Genomic DNA, 20,553 nt, shown 5'->3' on the forward strand with positions numbered 1-20,553 from the left:
AACTATCTCTCTCTCTCTCTCTCTCTCTCTCTCTCTCTATATATATATATATATATATATATATATATATATATATATATATATATATACACAGTGAGGATAAAAAGTATTTGATCCCCTGCTGATTTTGTACGTTTGCCCACTGAATGAAATGATCAGTCTATAATTTTAATGGTAGATTTATTTGAACAGTGAGACACAGAATAACAACAAAAAAATCCAGAAAAACGCACGTCAAAAATGTTATAAATTGATGTGCATTTTAATGAGGGAAATAAGTATTTGACCCCTCTGCAAAACATGACTTAGTACTTGGTGGCAAAACCCTTGTTGGCAATCACAGAGGTCAGACGTTTCTTGTAGTTGGCCACCAGGTTTGCACACATCTCAGGAGGGATTTTGTCCCACTCCTCTTTGCAGATCTTCTCCAAGTCATTAAGGTTTCGAGGCTGACGTTTGGCAACTCGAACCTTCAGCTCCCTCCACAGATTTTCTATGGGATTAGGGTTTGGAGACTGGCTAGGCCACTCCAGGACCTTAATGTGCTTCTTCTTGAGCCACTCCTTTGTTGCCTTGGCCGTGTGTTTTGGGTCATTGTCATGCTGGAATACCCATCCACGACCCATTTTCAATGCCCTGGCTGAGGGAAGGAGGTTCTCACCCAAGATTTGACGGTACATGGCCCCGTCTATCGTCCCTTTGATGCGGTGAAGTTGTCCTGTCCCCTTAGCAGAAAAACACCCCCAAAGCATAATGTTTCCACCTCCGTGTTTGACGGTGGGGATGGTGTTCTTGGGGTCATAGGCAGCATTCCTCCTCCTCCAAACACAGCGAGTTGAGTTGATGCCAAAGAGCTCCATTTTGGTCTCATCTGACCACAACACTTTCACCCAGTTGTCCTCTGAATCATTCAGATGTTCATCGGCAAACTTCAGACGGGCATGTATATGTGCTTTCTTGAGCAGGGGGACCTTGCGGGCGCTGCAGGATTTCAGTCCTTCACGGCGTAGTGTGTTACCAATTGTTTTCTTGGTGACTATGGTCCCAGCTGCCTTGAGATCATTGACAAGATCCTTCCGTGTAGTTCTGGGCTGATTCCTCACTGTTCTCATGATCGTTGCAACTCCACGAGGTGAGATGGAGCCCCAGGCCGAGGGAGATTGACAGTTCTTTTGTGTTTCTTCCATTTGCGAATAATCGCACCAACTGTTGTCACCTTCTCACCAAGCTGCTTGGCAATGATCCAAGCCCATTCCAGACTTGTGTAGGTCTACAGTCTTGTCCCTGACATCCTTGGAGAGCTCTCTGGTTCTGGCCATGGTGGACAGTTTGGAATCTGATTGATTGCTTGCTTCTGTGGACAGGTGTCTTTTATACAGGTAACAAGCTGAGATTAGGAGCACTCCCTTTAAGAGTGTGCTCCTAATCTCAGCTCGTTACCTGTATAAAAGACACCTGGGAGCCAGAAATCTTTCTGATTGAGAGGGGGTCAAATACTTATTTCCCTCATAAAAATGCAAATCAATTTATAACATTTTTGACATGCGTTTTTCTGGATTTTTTTGTTGTTATTCTGTCTCTCACTGTTCAAATAAATCTACCATTAAAATTATAGACTGATCATTTCTTTGACAGTGGGCAAACGTACAAAATCAGCAGGGGATCAAATACTTCTTTCCCTCACTGTGTATATGTATATATATATATATATATATATATATATATATATTCATTCATTCATTCCTTCATTCATTTATTCGTGATATACCACATAATATAATAACATCAGATCCTAAGTTAATGTTGTGGAAGTTAGTTCCTGTTTCCACTTGCGTTACAGCAGCTATAAGCTGTCATCAAACGTCAATCGTCATTCCATCACCAACCGCTCTTTCTCTTTCTGTTTTCAAGTTACCAAAACCAAACGAAGTTACAGCTTATAGAGAAAGAAGAAGAAGGAAAAAAAGCACAAAGCCCTCTACCCTTAAGACTTCCCTGTGTCAGAACACTGCTTTACCTCTGGCTGTTATGAAGCTGTGACACTCGAGACTCCTTCTAAAAATGTTAAATAAACATCTTGTAGCAGAAACCCTAGCCATATCAACAACAACAACAACAACACGAGTATTGTTATTCCAGTATAGAAGAACAAGCTGAACAAGATGTTTTACTGTATAAACCTGTGATTTGAACTGAAGCAGGCACTACTGTCCAAGCTGCCGTTAAAACAAATGAATCAACCAATCAGAATCGAGAATTCAACAGGGCTATGGTTTAATACAATGCAGTAAAGTTTTAGATAGTAAAATAGTCGTACTGCATATACTGGATTCATACTGGTGGGAAAGCCTGATCACTTTAGCTATTTCAGTTAGTTCGATGTAGATGACGATGACGACTCTTTCATTTTGGCTTTGCCCGTGAAATAATAACCAAGGCGACATCTTGTAGCACAAAAGATCGTAAATTAAAATGTGTGTTTTTGAGCAAAACGTGCATTGCGTACATTTCCCAGGACTAGACTGCATCCACACAGCCACAGTTACAGACATAAACACACACACACACAGGTGCTCGACATGTTTACAGTAGCAAAAGAAGGATAAACAGACTTAATGTGTCTCAGTTTTAAGCTGGGCCCATGTGCATCTCGAACTGATTGAAGCCCCATTTCTAATTACAGTTTGTGCAGGATCTGTTTTCGGCCCCTTTGCTTTCGCACACAGACCCAGAATCTCAATCCACAGCTCAGGAATGACCATTTTAATCAAAAACACAAGATATGCGTTCGAATACACAAATCCCATCCTCACAGATTTTACACGGCTATAGAATATAACTCTTTTGTAGAAAAAGTGATCTGCGAGCAGACCTTGGATTCCACTTCTTGTTCTTTTTCCTCGTTTTTTTTTTTTCCTTCCTGTCATTACACAAGCCCACTTTCTCTATGTCCTCTAGCCAAGCATGTGACGTTTGCTAGAACATTGAGAGCAGCTCTCATTCTGCTTTTCCCTTCCTCCCACACTGCGTAGGGGCGAGGAAGTGCTCTCACTCCCACTGAAAAACTCCACAAAGCCAGCTCTGTCGGTGCAGGTCTGACTGTCTGTCTCGGTGCACGACTCTCTTTGCTGCAGAGTTTCAGGGAAAAAAATCCTCTCTCTCCTCATCTGATGGTCACATGACCGATTTTGCCTCTCTTTCCAGTTCAGAGCAAACAGACGTCTTAATGGAAGCTTCTGAGGGAACATCTGTGTACGCTGAATAAATGTGTGTGTGCGTACAGACTCAGAAATAATGCAGAAGAGGCATTCTTGGCTTTTGTTGCTTCATTATTAGATTGGTTTATAGCAACGTGCAGATTTGACTTTGTCTCTGGTTGTGTAAAACTCTTTCCCTGGCAGCTCTGCACTGCACCCTGCTTATGGCCGAATCATATTTTTTTTCATCGTGTCAAGTCACGTTAAGGCTTACTGATAGACGTAACAAGGTCTGGAAAGCTTTCTGTGAATGTGTGGTTTTCACGGTTGCTCAACAGTGATCTTTGACTGTAATCTCAACTGGGAAAGAAAGTGTGTTGTTGTTTTTTTATTCAAAGACTTTCCAATCAAGGGTATTTTTTCTGAATCATTTTAGGGCCTTTTTTGCAGATAAGGGCTGTCCATTGATCTGTCATCTGGCTTACATTTAAAATGTCATTTATGATTCACTGTCTTACTGATGGGTCAGGTTTCTTATGCACTGATGAATGTTGGGATTTCCTGTGGTTCTGTAATGATCACGCTCAGGCTCTGAAGTACCTTTTGGACGGAGATGCTGGCCGTGTCTCAGATTACAATCTTATGCACTATTTTAGACGCTTGTTGAGTATGCATAACTGCCTAGCCAGTTCATAGTGTGAAAAACCGATTTGACTATATTTGAAAAACAAATGACATGTATATCAGTGGGTACTTCAAACGAAATGTCCCATTATGCACCACAAAAGGAAAGGGAAGATGTTTCCAGTAGATAAGGAGAAAACAGAGAAAAGTAACACGGTTGCTAATGACAGCGGCATATCTTCGGCGGCATCTTTGGTCACCACTCAAAATGTGAATTTTTAACGAGCTGCGCATTAAAATACACAGATTATAGCATGGTTATTTAAAACAACAGTGCCCTCCATAATTATTGCCACCCTTTAAAAAAAAAAAAAAAGTCTCTCGTTCTCGTCTCATCTGACTACAACCCACGATGCCAGGTGTGCTTGTAATGATGCTTGATGTTGTGTTTTTTTGAGTCTCAGAAAGGGCTTCTTTCTTGCAACATTCCCTTAGCTTGTTGTTATGAAAGCGGCCTTTTGAAACTTGACAGTAACAGCCAAACCGTGCAATTATAACCGTCCTCCTCAGCATGTGGGTGAACACTGTTCTCCCGAGTCCAATTTCCAAATGTTTCAGACGCTTGTGAAACTTTACAGCCCTGCTTTTATCCATCCATCCATCCATCCATTTTCTATACCGCTTGTCGTACAGGGTCACGGGGACAGCCCTGGTTATACTTAATACTTAAAGGTGTTTTTCCAGTACTTATGTATTTTTATATCCATTACCTGATTTGTGCGGGTCAACGACCTTCTGTTTTTCCCCCAAACTCACCGACTGCAGATGGATTTTTAGGTGTGCAAAATCCAGTACAGCTAATTGTTTGTATTTATTTCAAATATTCTTTAGGGGTGTCAATAATTCCGGCACATGTATTTTTTTAAGGTAAATACTATTATTTAAGAGCGTATTTGTAATACGCTAGAATGAAGTGAGTGTTAGAATGAAGAAATAGTTTATCTTTTTACTTGAGTGGAAATTTTAATTTAGTGTGTGTAGTGGGAATTATTATTACTATTATTATTATTTATTTATTTTTTAAAAAATAAAAATGGTTCCTCATGTTTATAAAGGGTGCCAATCGTTCTGGAGGACACTGTAAGATTGATATTGAGATCAATTACATTACAGTACACTTTTCAAGATATCCTGTGATATCCAATAATTTTGAAACCACGTTTTAAAAAAATATATTTATTTATTTATTTATTTATTTATTTATTTTATCTTTTATTTCTTTTCTTTTCTTTTTTTTAAAATAAATACTGCACTATTGTTTGGCTGGCACTTTGTTAACAAAGCAAAATATATTGTGTAAATGTCTTCAATTATGATATTGCCACCACATCGACCCGTCTAATTAGATTCCGTCAGGAGCAGAGATTAGGATTTCTCCTTTGTCACATCCATCCATCCATCCATTCACTTTCCATACTGCCTATCCTACACACAGTCGCAGGGGAGCCTGCAGTCCCTGGAGCCTATCCCAGGGAACTTGGGGCACAAGGCAGGGGACACCCTGGACGGGGTCCCAACCGCACACACGTTCACACACTATGGACCATTTTTGAAGCTGGACGGTTGGAGGAAACTGAGATACCTGGAGGAAACCCCCACGGCACGGGGAGAAGATACAAACTCCGTGCACAAATGGCAGAGGTGGGATTCGAAACCCCCATCCTGGAGGTGCGAGGCAAACGTGCTAACAACTAATCCACCGTGCCCCCTCTCCTTTGTCACATTTTCTTTCTTATTGTTTTAAAATTATATTTCTTTCCAAAGTAGCATATGCTTGGCTCAAATTATTCTCCTATTAAATAATCATCGCAAAGCAGGTTGTCCTAGGCTAGACTCTCTCCATCTGTCACTCTTCTGGTATTATGCTTTCTTTAACGTGACCCTTTTTGTACTGTAATTCATGTAGGCCAAATCTTTGATATGATAACACTCGTGTGTCTTTTTTTTTTAATTAGACGCCTAATTTATTATCTATTAAAGTAACAGCATGAGTCAAAATGCTTCAGAGCTATCAACAAACCATCTCCTTTTATCCACAATGACAGGGCACAGGGTGAGAGCCTTATTAGCGTATGTATACGGAGCGCCTCCTGCACGGACACTGTGATTGGCTGGCTCATGGCCTGTTTGCACCACCGGACCTTTAGTACATTGAGGCACACAGCTGGGCTCGACACATTTAAATGCACAAACCCCCCCCTGGAGTTTCCCATGCACCCCCGCTGGCCTTTCTCAGTGACGTCACTCATTTGAGTGCATCTCTTTACTTTCCTGCTGGTCAGTTACTGATGCGCCTGTGAAAGAAGCTCTTAACGCAGCTCTAAACTGTTTGTTTTGTCACAGATTAGGATTTCTTTCTAAATTACAAGCTGAAATGGCCTGCACCGTTGATTTTGCTTTACTTAGAGACAATGACCCTCATGGCATTGTTTTTAGATTTCAGATCTTGTATGCTCTCATAAACGTCTAAGAAGCTGTAAAACTATGATTTTTGATGATATTTGATCCAAAAATCATCTAATCAGATACTTGTTACTGTGATTTAAAATGGATCAGTGTTATAAAAATACTGATAATAACCACGATCCACGATAGTGCCTATTTTTCAGTAGATATTAGTTTCTACGACATTTCCACACATACAGACATGTTTCATGATATACAGGATAGGTTTGCTAACAAACTGCCAGGAAAACATTTAATATCTACAAAAATACATTTATTTATAATAAATAAAAAAATGATTATATTTAACACTAAAAAAACTTAATTTTTTTTTTTTTTACATTTGACAATTTTATAGATTAAAAACTAAATTTAAACATCAAGTCAGATGCTTCTAGTCAGATTATAATTTATTTAATTTTTTTTCTAAAAAGATTTCTCAGAAAAGCACATTATGACATACCCTAGTTTCTACCTCACCACTTGGCTGGTCTCATCCTGGCACTCTCTCCTCACTCACTCCTTCCTTATGTCCTTAAAGCAAACAGGATTCGATCACAAGCCAAATGAAACGCTTCTTGTCTGGAACTGTCGCTTTCTAAACCTGATCACAAAGCTCATATTCATGGCTGCGGTCGAAACCTGTGAATGAACGCTGTTCCATTACCGAGCTGCACCCTGCTGCCTGGGTCGCCTCATAACATACAGCGTTTTTATGAATGCTGCAGACTCCCGCTGAGCTCCTGAGGAACTCAAAAGCACGTTTGGCTATAAGCATACTGCGGCGCAATAAAGCGGGCTAGATTCATTTCTGCCAGTAAATCTCAGATGCTGTTTGAAAAGGTTAGAATATTTTGGGTATTTTTTTTATACATTGGACTGTGAATTAAACCTGGGACACACCATGCTTACGTTTTTTCCCTTTCTCTGATGTAAAGTGAGTAATAATCAAGCCTTATAGGCACAAATAAAATATCTGAAATGTCCGTCTAGGATCAGCTAATAATAAAAGCACTCACTAAAAGTGGTGTGTATTTAGTCCATGTGAGAAACTGAAGGATTAATTTGGAGATATTAGGATTCCTCAGAAATTAAAGCACCTACTGTTACAAATTTTAGAAGTGCAGCTTTTCCTATAAATGCACTCATCTTGCGGAAGTGGTGGTTGTTCTGTAAGGTTACTGCATTGATGGTGATCATGAATGAAGGTGATTCACCGTGGGTGTATCATATGCAAATTATCCCATGCCCCGCCCACTAGGACAGCACGATACGTAGTTTGTGTTCTCAATTCAATACAGTTTTATTTGTATGGTGCTTTTAACAATGGACGTTGTCTCAGAGCAGCTTTACAGAAACATATAAACACAGGATACAGATTTTCTTGCTTTATTGTCTTGTGCAGTACCGATAGTGCAGAAACCTGTACTATACAAACAAACGCTATAATAAATTGCAGTCATTTTAATGTGCACTTCAAGCATTCCGACCCCTTAGAAGCTCCAGGTAATTCATCTGAGCGTGTTAGCATGGTGTAATATAATAAAGCCGGCTAGATTAATGGCATTTACTATTACTATTATTACTATTTAGAGGGCACGGTGGCTTAGTGGGTAGCATGTGTGCCTCGCACCTCTGGGGTTGGGCGCTTGTATCCCACTGTGTATAGTGGGATTTACATGTTCTCACTGTGCTTTGGGGTTTCTTCCGGGTGCTCCGGTTTCTCCTCCCGGACCAAAGACGTGTGTTGTAAGCTGATTGGCCCTGCGATGTGTTGGAACCCCATTCATGGTGTCCCAGCCTTGTGCCCTGAGTTCCCAGGGATAGACTCCAGGCTCCCCTGCGACCCTGCGTAGTTTAAGCGGTACGGATGTATGGATGGATTATTGCTCTTTATTACTATGAAGTGTGGTTTTGCCGTAGTACGTTTGTTCTAATGTATTTCAAAGTATCACAACCACAATGTGGAGCAATGTAATTACAGTATGCTATTTTCTCTTATCTATTATTAAAGCCACTTGTGGGGGAACTAAGCTTTTCAGGAACCTGCTAAAAAATACTAAAAGAGCAACTTTTGCTAAGAAGTATGTACATTTATGTAAATAGTGGTTGTTTCTGTGAGGTTGTTGCACTGATAGTGACCGTATGTACCTTGTGATAAGCAGTGGGTGTGTCATATACAAATTCCCCACCCATACAATAGTTAGATACAATTGACGTAGTTAGAGAGACTAAGAGAAGCAGCAAAGTGGTGTCCCGGTGTTAGAAGTAGGCTATGGTTTTTATCACAATGTATTTTAATGTATGTTTTAGAGCTCAAAGTCTGCTAACTCAGCGTAGATCAAAGCTAAACATGATGAATGACAATTTTTTTAAACTCCCACTCCAAACCATTTATGAACGTTAGAAGCACTTTTCGTAGTGTTGTTACCTTACTATCTTGGGTATATTTGGAAAAATACAATGCTTTAAAACCCAACCGTGAAGTTTGTCTGTAGACTTGAGGTACTGTTTTAGCATACTGTTACGGTATTAAAAGTAGTGATTAAATAAAAATTTGTTGCGAATACCAAACTTGCTAAAGCATTTTAAGCCACTTCATTTAAGTAGAATTTGTTCAACTTTTTCTTCATACACATCTCCCAAACTCATTCCAGTGTACGTTGTGGGTTCACGTTACCCAGGAGCACATGTTCTCAAAAGCACAGTGTACTACTACCTTCAGAGAACAGCTTTTTCTTTAGAACACATTGTTAAATTACTGGTCAGGAAGCAGCTCTTAACATGCTGTTGGATTAAAGTTCTGCAAAGTGATAGATGGGGTTTTTTTGTGTGGGTCCATTATGTCTGACTGGTTGAACTGTCTGATCTAATAAAGCCAGGGAACAGTCAGTACAACAAGAACCAAAAGTGTTTCAGTGCTTTTTGTGTATCAAAGAGATGAAAATAGTTGAATAGTTGAATGTAATTTTAGAAACCTGAGCTGTGAAATCAGTGGAGGTGTGTTGAATAGAACATTGATTAATGTGCACATGATGGGAACAGACAAGTAAAGGCTAACGCCCGTATACTCAGCAGCCTTTTTGGTGTTTCATTCATACACAAGCAGGCTCCTATCTGTTTGAATAGGGAGAGACAAGTATTAGAAACAGATCTACAAGATGTGTTTTTTAAATGTAGATTCAACATCACTGTTAAAATCTGACAAAACGCTAATGATGTTAGTAATTAACGTGTGATCTTTGGCATCAGTGATGTGTTTTTTTTTTTCCTCATGCTCATTTACTTGTCATTAACAAAGCAAAGCACCCTATATCTGTGATTATATTAGTGTATTTTGCTGCTAAAGATTAGATTACTTGTGTGATAGAGATCAGTATTACACACTTTTACATATAGACATATAGCTCATTGTTAAAAAATTATAAGCATATTACAGTGCATAGTGTTTTCTAACATCTGTCATTTATACCAAATATCATGGAGTCCTGAGAAAACCTCAGGACCCTTCTAGACAAATACTAAAAGAGCAAATTTTCCTGATTCCTCATTAGACTCATGTAAGTGGTGCTTGTTCAGTAAGGTTGTTCCATTGATGGTGACTTTGTGCACGTACATGAATTCAGGGTGTGTCATATGCAGATTACTGAATACCCCGCCCATTAGGACATCTTGGTAAATGCTGTTGTCAAAATATTGACCTAATACATACTGTATATGTGAACAATCTAAGTTGCAGAATTAATCATCACATTTAGTTTTAATGGCATTTTGAATCTGGGCTAAAATATTTCAAATGCAACAAATGCTTGAGAGACTAAAAGTGTCATGTGTTAAGTTAATGGTCTGCACTTATATAGCACTATTATCCAAAGCACTTTACACTGGTTCTCATTCACCCATTCACACACATTCTCACACACAAATGGTAGCAAAGCTGCCATGCAAGGCACTAACTTGCCATCAGGAGCAACTTGGGGTTCAGTGTCTTGCCAAGGACACTTCGGCATGTGGAGTCACATGGGCCGGGAATCAAATGCTCTACGAACTGAACCACAGCCACCCATATGTTCAGAGAATCAGCTGCAGATAGTTCATTTACAGATGTGGCATTTGGCAGACACCATTATCCAGAGCGACTTACAGAAGTGAAAGAACATTTATCTCATTTATAGGTACAACTGAGCAGTTTAGGGTTAAGCGCAGTGGCAGTTTGGCTGTGCTATCATTAGTCCAATATTTTAACCACTGACCTTCCACTTGCTTTGTTGTCATCTAGGTCACTAGGGTCATCTACCATTTTGTGGGTCAATCAATAGATAGATTCCCAATGAAAATCCTGTCTAATAGTTTTACTGTTTTGTCATTGCACACAAATTATGTCTGCCTATTGAAGCTACATATAATGTAACTGATTCTTGGTCAGTTATTACTTGATAAAATAAAGAAAAAAAATGAAACACAAATCTAACAATTTTATGATCTACATTTACACTAAGTAAGAGATGGGGTCTTCAATATTACAAGACTGTGCTAGACAAATACTAAAAGAGCAAAATTTTCCTGGTGTGGTGTTGGTCTCGGTGAAGTAGCGGTTGTTCTGTAAAGTTACCTGACTGATGGTGACTGTGCACATGCAGGATGTGGGCGTGTCATATGCAAATTTCACTCGCCTCTTTAATTGTTGTCGAAGGCGTTTCAACACCTCTTTGTTGTATTTGCTGTGTGTCCTTGTAATTTTCCTCTGGAGAGTCTTTATCTTAAGAAAGTCATATGCAATCTTGGCAGCTTTTTAAGGTTTGAGGCCAAAACCCAATAATGATAAAAAAAAAAGCTTCCTATTTCTTAAACATATCACTTTCCAAACCCCATCACCAATTAAGCCATAACCTTAATAACTGACCCAAAATCAGTTATTACTACAAAGGCTTTGAATTGGTTGGAAAAACTCAATTGTTAAATCTAAAACTCAAGACTCACAATCAAGTGAAAATATCTATTTTTAACTAGGTGAGAGATGGAGTCCTGAACATTACAGGACCCTGCTGGACAAATACTAAAAGGGCAAAATTTTCCTGGTGTGGTGTGGGTCTCAGTGAAGTAGGGATTGTTCTGTAACGTTACCTGACTGATGGTAACTGTGCACATGCCGGATGTGGGCGTGTCATATGCAAATTTCACTCGCCTCTTTGATTGCTGTCAAAGTATGTCCTTGCAATTTTCCTCTGGGGAGTCTTTACCTTAAGAAAGTCAGTCATATGCAATCTTAGCTTTTTAAGGTTTTAGGCCAAAGTCAAATAATAAAAAAAAAGCTTCCTATCTTTTAAACATATCACTTTTGAAACCCCATCACCAATTAAGCCATACCCTTAATAACTGACCCAAAATCAGTTACTACTACAAAGGCTTCATATTAGATGGAAAACTTCAATTGTTAAGTCTAAAACTTAAGCCTCACAATCAAATGTAAATATCTATTTTTAAACTAGGTGAGAGATGGGGTCCTAAACAGGAACAGGGCCCTATTTAAAAACTTTATCATCTAATCAACTTCTGCACCCGTTGATAGCACAAGTATGAACCGCAATGCATAAGGACAGTTTTTAGACGGTGTTTTTAATTATTGTGGAGTGTAAATCCTATTGATTGTCCCACAAAATGGCGACCGTGCAATAAATCTTGGGAAACGTGACTAAAACGTAGGTATTAAATAAGCTAGTCATCATTATATAGTCATGTCTCACCTATGGTAACCATGTACACGTCATGGATTATCATTTTTGATGGTTACCAAAAGCATTAAAGATGACCTTCAGATAGTGTACTATTTAATCAGAGATGAATTGAGTTGAGCAAAAGTGAAAATTTTGGCCTGCTTCTTCTGGAATTTATCACAACCTTTTAATAATAAGTCATATGCTGCTCTATGATGAGCTCAAACCACAAGCTTTAGACTGAGGACAAATAAAGCACTGCTCATCTCCATTGGAAACCATCGAACATTGGAAACCCAGTGGCCTACATTTACCAGATGAAGTGATAAGTGTAGGTGAAACATTGGGCCATTATTCGTGTGCTATCAGGGGCGGCGGCTATTGAATAAAAGACCACAGAGATTAAATACGCTAGTCATCATTATAAATTGACTCAACTAGCTAACCAAAAACACAAGTGAGTGTTGGGGTGTGTTGATTTTTGGTATTTCATAGCTGTTTCCATATGCTTGATGTCATGGCCCATTTTCACAGGAAACCATTAAATATGTGCTCCCCCTTTCTGTTGTTCTGTTTTGTCTGCTCTTTCTCACACACTCACCATCTCTGGAGAGTTCATAGTCATCAGCTGTTATTGTGTTGGGCAATTCAGCATTGTCCTCCCGTCAGCTCTGTCACTCTGGTGTTGTGTTTTTCTATTTATCAGCAGCATGGCTTTCAGCCAGCACTTGGATCTGCTCATTTTTGATAACATAAAATCAATTAAAAGAGCGCAAAAGTTGTGACTGTAGTCTGTGTGTATACTGTAGCTTGTTTGAGTCATAAAACCTGATCTGCGTAGGCCGACAGGCGTCTAAGGCTGGAATTAAAAACCTTGATGTATAATTTACCCCAAATACTTTCTGCACTTAAAAAGTGTTTCTTTACAATCCTAAAATTGTGAAGAAAGCAATTAGGCCATAACCTTAATAACTGACCCACAATCAGCTATTACTTAGCAAAGATTTCATATTAAGCCGGGGTGATTTTTAACAGTCCTCTGCGACTGTTGCTCGTCAGACTGTACGAACACGATCACACTGTAGGATCTCGGTTATCATTAATAACTGTACGACAGTCAAGACGTGAAAAACGGACTTGTATGGAGTAGGAGAAGCCACACTACAAGACTGTGCCTCAAATCTTCTGACACTGCCAGAATTTGATCAGAGGCAAAATTACAGAAGACTACAGCTTTTGCTCTCGGATTATAGGAATCGTTTAGGATTCTCAAAATTTGCCTCACATGACCAAATCATAGCTGAAATCATACAGTTTAAACCCAGCTTAAGATGGAAAACTTGAGTTATTCAGACTTAAAGTTAAGACTTATGATCAAGTGAACATATCTGTTTTTAAACCAAGTAACAGATGGGGTGCTGAACATTACAGGACCCTACTGGACAAATACTAAAAGAGCAAAATTTTCCTGGTGTGGTGTTGGTCTCTGTGAAGTAGCGGTTGTTCTGTAACGTTACCTGACTGATGGTGACTGTGCACATGCAGGATGTGGGCGTGTCATATGCAAATTCACTCGCCTCTTTAATTGTTGTGGAAGGCGTTTCAACACCTCTTTGTTGTATTTGCTGTGTGTCCTTGTAATTTTCCTCTGGAGAGTCTTAAGAATATGACCTTATGAAAGTCATATGCAATCTTGGCAGCTTTTTAAGGTTTGAGGCCAAAGCCAAATAATAATAAAAAAGTTTCCTGTCTCTTAAAAACATCACTTTTGAAACCCAAAATCACAAATACAGGGCTCACACCAGGAACAAATCTAACAGAACTACATTGTAATAATTACCCCATAATTTCACCATTATTTTTTGTCGAAATAAAAGACATTCTTACTATAAATTCTTGAAGACCCATGCACAGAAATGGATTAGTTTGTAAATATCTATCCTTTAGACTCAGTTGTGTGGGCCACCTAAAAATATTTAAGACCTTGCTTGAATAGAATTTTCCAAATTGACTTATTCTCATGTAAGGTGTGACATATAGATACTTTGCGCCGCTCAGATAAATTACGTATTGGTACTACTTTGAAGAATTTACATTTTGTGGTCAGAGTGTCTTATCATAAAGCCAGTGTTATTTTATAAGCCAATAGTGCCAATGTATATATGATTTGTCCTGAAGTTTTCTTAAAAGATGACTGGCATAATTTGGGCCAAAAAAGTGGCATTGATATATTTTGATGTTCTTTTAAAAAAATATATACAGTAAACAAAGGACAATAGGGCATCCGTGTTAAACACAATTAGAAACAGAAATGCCAGTGGCATTGTTTTTATAATTAGCCTTGTCTATGACCTCAGTCATTTGTGCCTGTTGGAAATACAGGGGGTTATTTGCATTGTTAATGATGTATTGTTCTATGGTGGCCTCTTTATACTGATGGATGGGGTGTAAACACTAACAAAGTGTGCTTATCAAAATGTATGTTTATACAAATGTACTGTTTTTTTTTATTTTTTATTTTTTTATATCGGTAGGTTGTTTGAGTCCTAAATCCTGAACTGTGCAGGTAAATGCATATCTACAACTAGAAAAAAAAATACAGAGCTCTATAGTTTACTGTAAAAGATTGATTTTAATCCTGCACACTTAATAACAAGCTGGATCTTAAGTTAAATCAGTGATATTAAGCCTACTCCATCTCAAAATATACTTAAATAAGCTTGATTAATTGTTAAGAAATAATACAAAGCAACTTGAGTAAGAGTATCGATCATTAAAACATAACAGAGAAGAGGTCTGGAAGATTACAAGACCCTTCTGGATAAATACCACCTAAAAAAAACCCTCAAAAACTACTTCTTCTGTTTTTCTAGATTGTTCTGCGAGGTTACCTCACTGATGGTGAAGTTTGTGGGCGTATTATATGCAAATTACGACCTTCACTGTTATCAAAAGCATTGTCGATGACTCAAGTCTTTGTTGTACTTGTTCTATGCCGTTGTCATTTTGTATGGCAGCTTCCATTTCCGCACATAGAGAGTGTGCCATCTTGTCAAGTTCTGCTCCAGTCAGAATGAACTGAGTTGTACAAAAGTAAAAAAAAAAAAAAATTGACTGTGTATAAAAATCATGCATGATTTTGGCAGCTCTGTTTGAAGCACACGGCTTTAAGCCAAGCTAAATGAAACACTCGCCGTCTTACATACTAATCATACCATTCTTGTGATTCTGTGCTCCACATAGAACCTTTTTTTAAGGCCAGAGGTCTCCGCAGAGAAACCTTGACTTGTGAAAGACGAATTACACAGAAAAAGCAATAAGTTATAAGAAAAGAGTACGGTGAAAAAGATTCACATGAAACGATATTTTTGTATTTTATGTTTTTAATACCATGTTAAGGTTGGGGTTCATAAGAATTATAGAACCATTCCTGGACAAAGAAAGAAAGAACAGGTTATCTTATCATGAAACAGACTCATTGTAATAGGAATTGTTATGCAAAGGTACCTGAATGATGGTAGCCGCGCCCAAGTCATGAATTAGGTTGTGGGTATGTCACATGACTCTTTATTGTTGTAAAGTCAATGCAGATGACCTACTGATGACCCACAGCATCTTTCTGTACTTCATTGTCAGCATTATTGTATGTTGTCTACCATATACATCCAAAGACTCTGTTTGTGCGTGAGTGTGTGTGTGTGTGTGTGTGTGTGTGTTGTATCTGATTTGAATAGATATAAAAGTCCCATTGATGTGGTGATTGTTCTACAAGGTTGCATCCTTGATAATGGCAATGTTCACCTTATGAATTAAGCAGTGGGTGTGTCACGTACAACCTTTAAATGACTCTTCATTGCTATCAAAGCCATTACTCGACTATAGTCATTGTTATTTTATATGCCAGCTGTCAGACACATTCGCCTTACCTGTACACCCTCTCATTCATGTAATCATGTAGCATCCAATCAGCCTGGTCACTTCTTTTTCCAGTCTTCAGCTGTCCAGTTTCAGTCAGCCTGTCCTCACTGTAACTTCAGATTCCTGTTCTTTGCTGACAGGAGTAGATGTGGTCGTCTGCTGTTGTAACGTATTCACCTCAAGGTTTGACACAATGTGCTTTCTGAGATGCTTTTCTGCTCACCTTGGTTGTAAAGAGTGGTTATTTGAGATACTGTAGCCTTCCTGTCAGCTCAAACTAGTTTGGTCATTCTCCTTTGACTTCTCTGGACAATAAGGTGTTTTCGTTTGCTTAACTGTCATGTTGTTTTCACATTGCTTTTTGGTTTTCACACAGTTTTGTTCAAATGTTAATCTCAGACTAAGTTTTTGCACTAGCCAACAAAAAAGACCCCACATGCTGCTTTTTAAGCATGTTACTTTTCAAATCTAATGAAAAATATAGGTTTTAAAACAAACAAGTATAAAAAAACAGAAGCAATTTTTAAAAATATATGTGTCTATTATTCAAACCAGTTTGGGGGGGGGGGGTCCTTAGTATTAAAAGACCCTACTAGACAAATACTAAAACAGAACATTTTCCAAACATACAGGTCGTCTCATGTAAGTGGTCATTGTTCTGTCAGGTCACTGCGTTGATGGTGAATACGTGTCACGCCCCTGTGAATTAACCAGTGGGTGTGTCATATGCAGATTTCGCCAACTCCGCCCATAGAAATGTATATCACGTAAAATGACTTTTTTTTATGACACTCAGTAACATTTCATGGTTGTGTTATAGATGGCATGTTTAATACATTAGTACAAAAAAAGTGCATCAATTTAGAAGCAATGAAGTCATATTAAACTCTATCTCTTAAACTCTTTTAAAACCACAAATGCTGTATATTAAATAAGACCCGAAATAAATTGCTGTATAATTAGACATTTAGTTGACTTTCAGTTAAATCTTACTTCTACATTGATTTCATAAGCTATACTTAAAGAATAACTATAACCAAAAAAAAAGAGGAATACCTTTTTGTATATAAATATCTGTGAATAAAAGCACTGTTTAGGTGGAAAAGGTTCCTAAAATATTTATATTCTACTTAACAAACACTAAAAGAGCAAATTTTCCTAAGAGTAGTACAGTCACGTGTAAGTGGTGGTTGTTCTGCCAGGTTGCTACATTGATGGTGACTTTGTGTCAGTGGGCGTGTCATATACAGATTTTGTAAGCTCCGCCCACAGGAATGTGTATCACAGGAAAAGTACTTTTATGAAGTGACAGCTTGCTTCGAGTGCCTCAAGGTCATAAAACCAGGGTTATTTTAAGAGGTGTTATTTTATTTAACTCATAGGTGATTTTTTCCCCCCTCAGAATTTTCCCTGAAAACTTTAAACCATTTCAGACCCAGAAATAAGTGGCATCAAATTTAATATTGTTTTTTTTGTTGTTGTTTTTTTTAAAAATTTTATTTATTTTAAATTGATGCAGAATACAAAAAGGGGGTTAAAAATTTCAGTAAAGTCCCTCCATTTTAAAGACAAATTTGAGGCAGGCTTATATGGTTCTCTAAAAAAACCATCTTTTTTTTAATAAAGACATCTGAATTATTTATTTAAAAAAAAAATCCTCCACATAACCAGGCTTCATACATTTTTATTTATTCATTTTTCATAAATTTTTTATTAAGCTGAGATTTGTGTTGTGCCTCACTTTCAGTAACCGCTTTAGATCAGGGCCACGGTGAATACAGAGCCTATCCCGGGGAATACTTCGCATTAGGCGATATATCTGGTCTCTGTTTGGTTTTAGTTTCAGTTAAAAATATGTATCTTATCTGGGTTATTATTAGGCCCGATGTAGGATTTTGGACCCACTTGTACATGTTGAGAAATGATCATTTGTTTTCCACACACTTAATGTTTTGGCTTCTTGTATTATTTGTTGCCGTTTTTTGTTGAAAGGGGCATGAAATTGTGTTGCCCTATGGCTGATTTACAGCGCTAATTCCCATGGTGTCTGAAAACCATTTTTATAATCTCGAAAATGTCTGTGGTTCAGGTGGTAGAGCGGGTTGTCCACTAATCGTAGGGTTGGCGGTTCGATTCCTGGCCCATGTGACTCCACATGCCGTGTGTGTGAATGAGACACAGTGTAAAGTGCTTTGGATAAAAGCGCTATATAAGTGCAGACCATTTTCTTAGTAGTGATGCCTGGCACCAAGAGGCTGAGATGGAGTCACGTCCTGGCACCCTGGAGGAGATGTAGGAAGTGTTAAAAAAGGAAACGTGACACACTCTCTCTCCCACCTTCCATATGCGCTCTGCAGTGACATCACTGTCAGTCTGGGGGTTTAATCATAGTATTTATCTGCTTTGTGTAAAAAGATAATGGCGGCCTTACTCTCTCTGTCTCTCTCACACACACACACACACACACCTGAACACCTCTCTCGCGATCCAGACCCATGTGAAACCATGCCCTCACCTACTATAGTGTAGTCATAGGGTGCACCAGAAGTAATAGCACCCTCAATGGTATAGCATTAAAGTGCACATGCAAAATGTCGTATTTAGACGCAAAACAATTACTCTTTGCTCTACAAAATACATCCTTTGCGTTTGTAAAGATGCTAAAACACTGAGTAATCTTGACGAATACCTGATATCTGTAGTTTATTTAATATGGTGACAGCTCACTGCCATTTTATTCCTTGCTAAAAAAAAAAGTTTTTAGTAGCACCTAACAATTTTATCTCGTGCTCTTTTAGTCTCGGCACCAGAGTACATTTCTTACCGCTCTGGACATCTAGCATTTGTTTCTGAGAAGATGGACATTTTGAATTTTTGACGAGCTTGTAAGCACGACTGCAGTGGAACATTTCTGCTGCTTATTGCTGCAATTAACGCACATAACGCACGTAACGAGGTCACTTCCTGCAGAAGAGCCTTTATGTATGACTTAAAATAAAACACGCCTTGGGCTTTTCTTAATTCTTACATTTTAATATACTGTTTGAAAGAATATTTCACACTATTGAAATATTTGACCCTGCGGTCGTTTTGTACACGTGTGTATGTTTCAGAGCTCTATGTTCTCGCCTCTCTGTAGCTTTTTTTTTCTTCAAAGTGCTGTCTGTTTGTAGCACTATCGATCCATGTGCAAATCATGGTTGATTATTTTTGAGAAAATTAGATAAAGAAAAAAAAACTTTCCTCGGTTACAGTCCGAGACTGAGAGGAATTAGGGGACAGTCTGGGTACCTGTGAAGCTCAAGACACGCTGAGAGTGTGAGTGGTTTTGAGTGAACAAAGCAGATAAACTGACTTGATCTTTAAACTCTGCCTGCTCTTTTAGCCCAGAATACACTGTTGTATGATAACCGAGTGATTATGGAGATAACTGTAAACCAGTGGCTTTTCGAGTCCATTGATTTCATGACCATTTGTTAATGTGTATAGCCATGTCTATTCCTAGCTGTAAAAGTTAGCCGAGATATAGAATTAATCAAAAAATTATGAAAGAAAAGACTCCTATTTTATTTCTGATTCATAAACTATGTAAAACAATCAGCATTTTTGTCTGCATAAAGCTATACAAATCAAAATATATTATAACGTACATGTACTACAGGTTCACCATAGCTTAAAAATAAAGAAATATCGTCTCCCAAAAATTTGACTGAATAAACAAAGTCTCTGACCCCGGGGGAAAATGATCGCCTGAAACATAATGAGCTCGGGAGCAGCACCCGAGGCGTCATTTTAACCAGAAACAGAGCTCCGAAGTCGGCTAAAAATGCCTGACTACCTTGACCTCGTTCTCAGGCACCGTAGAACGCACGGGCGCGGGGCTGGTGTGATTTAAAAGCTACTGAAGAGCTATTTAGGAGTTATAACATGGTTGTGTAACTGTAAAACCTATACTGCGTGTGTCGAGTCATTGTAATCAGGAGCTATTTATATACTTTAACTCTATGGATTGCGCAGATTGGGACCTCTGGTGTTCAAACTGTGCAATTGTATTAGATGCATAATTAATAGAACACTCGTATATCAGTCCCTCCAGGATGTGACGCTTTTGCGACTGTAGAAATGAATGAAACGCTGCAATATTCGGAGGAATGTTTCGGAATGACCGCAGATTTGGCCCGAGACGCGTCATGTGACGTCATCACGATGCGCATTCAGTCAAACCTATGTGCGTTGAACATGAGTACAGCTAAAAGGTCTCATTTACTCATTTCACCGCGAAAGACCGTGCAAAACTATTTTGTGCAATTGCAATTTTGCCGATTCAAATAGTTTTCTGGGGAAAAAAGCACAAAAAAAAAACAAAGCATTTCTGGCCGCAACAATCACAAAAAAACTCAGCGAGATCCTGTACGGACTGACAGGCACAGTGTGGGATTTGCATCCTCACACTTTTGTGTGACAATCATGTCACGATGTATTGTTACACCCTACTGCTATGTTTTGGTTGATATTCAGAGCTTTGGCTTTTGTGTCTTATCGAAAATGTGACCAGGACATATCTGTCTATTAGATATCAGATTGAATTTTTGGAT

At 38.5% G+C, this 20,553-nt stretch overlaps 1 protein-coding gene and 5 non-coding genes across 7 annotated transcripts in view; 1 reads left to right on the forward strand and 5 right to left on the reverse strand.

Moving 5' to 3' along the window:
* The window catches only part of dennd5a (DENN/MADD domain containing 5A), a 54,637-nt gene that overhangs the window by 7,783 nt on the left and 26,301 nt on the right, over positions 1-20,553 (forward strand). The gene's annotated exons all lie outside the window — the stretch shown is intronic.
* On the reverse strand, positions 9,806-9,865 carry LOC124628610 (U7 small nuclear RNA). The gene has a single exon (XR_006983197.1). It is a non-coding gene; the product is annotated as a U7 small nuclear RNA (small nuclear RNA).
* LOC124628613 (U7 small nuclear RNA) lies at positions 10,833-10,888 on the reverse strand. The gene has a single exon (XR_006983200.1). It is a non-coding gene; the product is annotated as a U7 small nuclear RNA (small nuclear RNA).
* On the reverse strand, positions 11,343-11,400 carry LOC124628612 (U7 small nuclear RNA). Its single transcript, XR_006983199.1, has one exon. It is a non-coding gene; the product is annotated as a U7 small nuclear RNA (small nuclear RNA).
* Positions 13,451-13,507, reverse strand: LOC124628611 (U7 small nuclear RNA). Its single transcript, XR_006983198.1, has one exon. It is a non-coding gene; the product is annotated as a U7 small nuclear RNA (small nuclear RNA).
* LOC128633845 (U7 small nuclear RNA) lies at positions 16,523-16,577 on the reverse strand. Its single transcript, XR_008397142.1, has one exon. It is a non-coding gene; the product is annotated as a U7 small nuclear RNA (small nuclear RNA).

This window comes from Ictalurus punctatus, chromosome 10 (assembly GCF_001660625.3).
Source record: "Ictalurus punctatus breed USDA103 chromosome 10, Coco_2.0, whole genome shotgun sequence".
Classification (NCBI taxonomy): Eukaryota; Metazoa; Chordata; class Actinopteri; order Siluriformes; family Ictaluridae; genus Ictalurus; species Ictalurus punctatus.